The following is a 6,491-nucleotide window of genomic DNA, read 5'->3' as shown; positions in this document are numbered from 1 at the left end:
AATATTCTGAAATAATAAATGAAATTAAAAATTACATATCAAATGTAAGTGATATTAATAACTAGAAAATGTTGATAGAATATATCAATATTTAAAATTGTTGTGTATATTCACATTCCCTAGCTTGCGAACTAGTGGGTTCTTTTTTTATGGTCACTTGCCCCGTCAGTGACTTCTTCCAAATACATGGCTTACTACTGCCTACTGTATATATGGATGTCTTCCACCATCAGACAAATTTATATTATTAATTACTTTGATTCCCGGAAGGAAATCACACCTTCCATCCTGAAAGAGAGACAATACAGGATAAAAATCTGTACTTACCACACAGCCCGATGAAAAAGGATTCAAGAAAAAGAAATAATAATAATAATAGTAATCCTCTTTCCTGTGAATGACTACAAAATCACTTTTATTCTTGTTTATAAACCAATATGATATTAGAAATGCCCTACAAACGTCTTCTATCTGAAACTAATGTTTATTATTCACTTGTGATCACACAACAAAACAAATTTTTGTTTACTGTTCGTGCGCACTACAAATTGAAATGTTGGACATAATCCTTCTTACAGTGTCTCAAAGAAATATAAATGGAAGTTCCTATAACCTGAGAGTTTATGGAGTAGAGTATTTGTTCAGCTAAACACACTTATGTTCGATTTTATCACACATGTTAGACTTTTTATTTTATTTAGAAATATTTTTTTTTAAGTCTATGATGAGTCCAGTTTCTGCCGAAATACTAACTGATGCTCTGCGACTAGTAACACTGTTCGTTGACTTAATTACTCATTTTTATGTCTTGAAATATTCACAGTTTTTTTAAATAAAAACACAAACTTTGCCACCGAGAACACAGGCATTAGCACCAGTTTTCCGAAGTTGCATTCCGTTAATTTTCACCATAGTCTGCTGGTCAGTTTTTTTCTGTGAGGAGACCTCCCTCTTCACACTTCAAACAAAAAACACCAACTGCTCCTCGTTTCTCCCTCCAGTCATTTCAAAACTGTCGCTCTCTCTCTTCCCCGCGACTCCATTCCAGATATCCAATTTCGGAAAGGGACGCTGTATGTCCGTTGGTTTCTTTCACGCTTTCTTAAAAAGAATCTTGTTGAAAACTTCAGGCTTTTCTTCCTTGCGTTATTATAATGTCACTTCTAAGTAAGTCACTGCACATACAGAAGTTCTATACTAATTGATATATATATATATACTCAATATACTCACTTCTATCTATTTGAAAAACTTTTTTTATTGTTTGTAGAAGTCCGGTTATTTGTTTTTTTTTTTTTTAATTTGAACTAGGCACTGAATTTTCTGATTATATTTAGTTATATGTTTAAAAAAATAAAAATATTATAGAAAACATGTAAAAATACTCATATAGACTAACATAGCACATCTAAATACACCTGTTATCACTTGAAAGTGATTATGAGGTTGAATTCTTTTTCGGCTGGGTGGCATCGTCCACTCTCAGGCGAGAAGCACAACAGTCCTTCTAGATGCCAAAGTAATCACTTTATGAAATGAAATTTTACATTTACTTTAAATGAATGAGGGCGCGTAAGGGTAATATATTTATATAATTACGGCAATTCCAAGAGCATTTGGAAATTCATCTATTTAATTATATATCAAATAAAAGAAATATCAATACGTTAAATGCAAAATTCAAATATCAATATGTAAATAGGTAAGATTTGCATATTGAAAAATAATAAAATTGCATATTATTATCAAATTGCACTTGGGAAAGGTGTGCCTTTCACAATCCCCCCTTTGAAATTTTAGAATATTATGAACATAACCTTATAGAATTTCACCATTGGTAAAATTAAGGTATTTTAAATGACAAATTAGTTTTTGAAAATCTTATACATTCTTATAATATACACTGTAGTCGTAAATCTCATTTCCAACATAAATAAAGAAATTATATGTAATTTTAAAAAGAAAACACTAATACTGATAATAATAATTATTATTTTACTTATCATTAGAAATTGAAAAGTTACGTATTGAACTACACAAGTCAATTAATTAGCTTACAAATTAGATACCTAAATGAATATATCAGCCATTGGTTTGGCTCTATTTATGTAACTGATTTTTTTTACTTATTGAACATATATAGAACAATACTACTTAGACAAGAGTAACAGTCCCTTTTTTTACCTATTACTATCTTTCCATTTCCATGTGTTTCTTAATTTTCATCTGATTTCTCTTCTTGTACATCTCGTTGATTGTACTTCTTCAACAGGTATGCATTTCTTTTGATAGTTTCCTGTTCTTTATTAGGATTCATTAAAGTGTACACATTCGTATCTGTTCTGCTGATTACTTTCCAAGGGCCTGAATATAACAACATTAATTTCTTTGACACGCCTGCAAATGCATCAGACTTTGGAAAAACTCGTACCAGAACCAATTCTCCAATTTCATATTGTACAGTTTTTTGGTGTGCATCGAAATATTTCTTCCTGGCCATTGCCTTCTTCTTCAGGTTTCTATGTGCGAGTTCCACAAAGTACTCAGCATTTGCTGGTCTTTCAACCTCCGGAACTTCAAATAACTTGGCGACTTCGCTGGTCAAAGAGACTCCCAAGTGAACCTTATAAGGAGATAGTTGAGTGCTCAGATGTTTTGCAGAATTGAGACATCTTTCTACTTTATTCAAGTATTTTGGCCAAGACTTCTGAGTGGTGTAACAGTATTTTCGCAACTTGCGTACTGTACTCTTCACAGCTGTTTCTGCCATCTCACCCTGTGGATAATAAGGTGTGCTCATTAAGTGTTTTAGGCCTAATGACGTCATTTCTCTCTTCCACCTCTCCGAGGTAAACTGTGAACCTCTGTCCGTCAGAAGGAATTCGGCATTCGGGCATAGCTTCAAAAATTCTTTTAATTTCACAAGGGCAGTCTCTGTAGTTGCTCGCCTGCACGCGTACAGTCCCACTAATTTAGAAAAGGCATCTAAGAATACTAAAATGTACTTCACGCCTCCAATTCCTGTCACCAAAGGCCCACAGAAATCGGCACAGAGGAAAACACCTTTCTTATTTGGGACTAGTGGATTTAATGGGCCACTTGTATAGCATGCAGGGGGATTCGCCCGCTGACATATCTGGCATGTTCCACAGTATTTTCTTATACTTTGCCTCATCTTTGGCCATACATAGCATTCAGACAGTTGTGGTACAAGCTTACTCGCTGAAAGATGGCCACGTTCATCGTGATAAAAGTTTAGAAGAGGTTTCACCATCACTTCAGGAATGCATATTCGCACTCCATTATTATCTCGCTTACACAACCTCCCATTCAAAACTTCGTATGTATGCGCTCTTCCTTTTACTTTTCTGGATATTTCTTTACCTTCAACGGCCTTCTTCAGTTTTCCATAGAAGGGATCAGACGTCTGCATTTCAGGTAAAATTGAAATTAAATTTCTTAATTCACATGGTACCTCTTCCAGTATTCCCATTAATGTTTCTTTCAAGATAGGTTTTGAGTCAATCTCTACATCGAGATCTTCACTAGGCGGATATCTTGAATGGAAATCAGCCTTGTTGCCGTTTGAAGGAACGTGTTCAAATATGAAATCTAAATTTGCCAAAGCGAGAACCCAACGCGTAATACGTTGGTTCGTGAGCCTGCATAGAAGTATAAATTTGAGAGCATGATGATCAGATCGTATCCGAAAACGCCTGCCTATCAAGTATTGTTTGAACTTTGACACACCTTCAATTAGTGCCGCAAATTCTTTCTCCGTTATTGTATAGTTTTTCTGTGGCCCAGAGAACACTCGGGATGACATCCCTATGACACGTGTGTCACCATTGTCATCGATTTGGTACAAGAGGCTTGAACAAGCCCGATCAGATGCATCGACCTCTAAAATCATCTCTCTGTCTTGCATAGGTTTCTTAAGAACAACTTCCTCTTCAAATATTTCCTTAATTTTTTCAAGTGCAGTTTGGTGGCAGGCTGTCCAGTTGTAACTCCGCCACCAGCATCACCGGTCACACAGACTGACAGCAATCTAGTCCAACTTACATCAGTTATGTCCTCGTTTATGCACAGAGACTTAAGTTTACCTGTATACAAAGGCATGGAAGATGAGGCCCAAACTTATGGTTTTATGATTGATTTGGATAATTATTTTGAATTAACAGGTGTAGCTCCAGAATTACGTTTGTCTTTTATACCAAGAACTCTCAAGGGCTCTGCATGGTTTCTTACAGGACGTCCACGGTTACTGGTACTTGCCTCAGAATTTTGCGTATGTGCTTCATTTCGTTCTGGTCTCCTATTGCTGTTTCGAGTGTAGGGTCTCTGATTGTGTCTATCATTTCTTTCATATCGACGTGGTTTCTTTTGATTTCGGTTCTCACAAGTTACTTGCATCATATTTAGACTCTTCTTTGACTGGTAGCTGTCACGTTCTCGACAGCTGGTTTGGATTTCGTTTACTACAGCAAGCATCTCAGATATACTTTTTGGTTTAGCTGCCACCACAATACGAAACATCCACTGAGGTAACTGTCTTGGAAGAATTTTCAGTAATGTTTCTTCATCCATTGGAGGATCCAGCACAGAATTTTGATGTAACAGATTCAACAAGTAATCAGAGGGTTGCTGCTTGTTGACTTTTGGATCATAATGGCTGGTAAGTATATTTGCCCTCAGTGTTGCCAGCCTCTCATGGTTCAAGTACGTAGATGAAGGAAACACATTTTCAGGCACAGTTCTAGAGCTTGACGGAACTGACTCATTTCTCGGTGTCGGTGATGTCACAGGTTGTGACACGGAACTGCTCGTACCCGGACCAAGCTTTGTAGCAATTAAAACTTCAGTTTCCTTACGAAGTGTTTCCTGAAATTTCGACATAGTATTATCGACGTTAGTATACAGTGCATCTATCGAGTCTTGCGTCTTGGAAGCAATATCTCTCATTCTATTATTCATACCTTCTTCCATATCATTTATCTTTTCTCCTAATTGTTCTGATACTGTTGCCTGGGCAGTCAGAATTTCATTTCTGAGCTCATCGCGTAACTCGTCCTGACCAATGGTAAGCTGGTCTACTCGGTGGTCAAATTCGATTCGTGAACGCTCTAGCCTGGTCTGTAAATCGGTAGTCCGCTCATCTAGATTACCTAACTTAGTATTAAATTCTGACCTAATTTCTTTAATCGAATTTTTCAATGAGGTTTTCAACTCGCAATTGGATAACTCTAATCTCTCATGCACGTCATTCAATGAATTCCTAAGGTCATCCTGTAATTGTCGAGTAGTATTCTCTAAGGATTCCTGTAATTTATTTTCCAAATTTTTGTTAGAGTCACGCAATTTACTCTCTAAATCTGTACTAGTCGTTTGCAACTGAGCTTCTACTTTTACCAATGAATTTTTCATTTCAAGCAATAGGCCTAATATCTGATTCATGGTGGCGGTATTCGATTCTTCCGATCCTGACTCCGTATTTCCCGTTTCCTTTTCACTATTTCCCGCAATACTAACATTGCTACCCGTACTTTCTGCATTAGTTGTGTTTTCGAAATATTCTTCCCCCTCGGGACTGACATGCTGCGCGTCGTCTAGATTTGATACTTTTCCCTCCATTTTCTTCAACTGTAACCTAGTTATTACCATACGAATAGATCTAAGATAAACTCTAATGTTCTAAAAGAAAACACTTTTTTCTTAACATGTACTTGTAAAACTTTTTCTCTCCCCCCTTAAACTCCACTTGAGTTCAATAGCTTCGACACATGACATAAATGCAACAATTTCCACTGAACACAGGCAAACACTCAAAACAATACAACATTTTTCAATAAACAAAAGCACGAAAATACACTACAACAATTTAGAGTAAATGCAAACCATCAAAACATACTAGAATAATTTCTCATGCTCTTGGAATTGAATTTGGAACGATATTCATAGTCCCGAAAACTTTGGCCAAAACAATGTCTGATGGATTTTTTGTTAGCCCCACGCTGGGGGCCAAAATTTTTGTGTAACGCAAGCTTACACAACCCACATGATTTGAGGGAAGTGCCAAAATGAACTGTGTTTAGGGAATGCGATTTTTTTAAAAAAAAATATTCTGAAATAATAAATGAAATTAAAAATTACATATCAAATGTAAGTGATATTAATAACTAGAAAATGTTGATAGAATATATCAATATTTAAAATTGTTGTGTATATTCACATTCCCTAGCTTGCGAACTAGTGGGTTCTTTTTTTATGGTCACTTGCCCCGTCAGTGACTTCTTCCAAATACATGGCTTACTACTGCCTACTGTATATATGGATGTCTTCCACCATCAGACAAATTTATATTATTAATTACTTTGATTCCCGGAAGGAAATCACACCTTCCATCCTGAAAGAGAGACAATACAGGATAAAAATCTGTACTTACCACACAGCCCGATGAAAAAGGATTCAAGAAAAAGAAATAATAATAA

The sequence above is a fragment of the Thermobia domestica genome, chromosome 9, assembly GCF_964235325.1.
Source record: "Thermobia domestica chromosome 9, izTheDome1.hap1.1, whole genome shotgun sequence".
In the NCBI taxonomy this organism is placed as follows: Eukaryota; Metazoa; Arthropoda; class Insecta; order Zygentoma; family Lepismatidae; genus Thermobia; species Thermobia domestica.
This window is presented reverse-complemented; position numbering follows the sequence as displayed.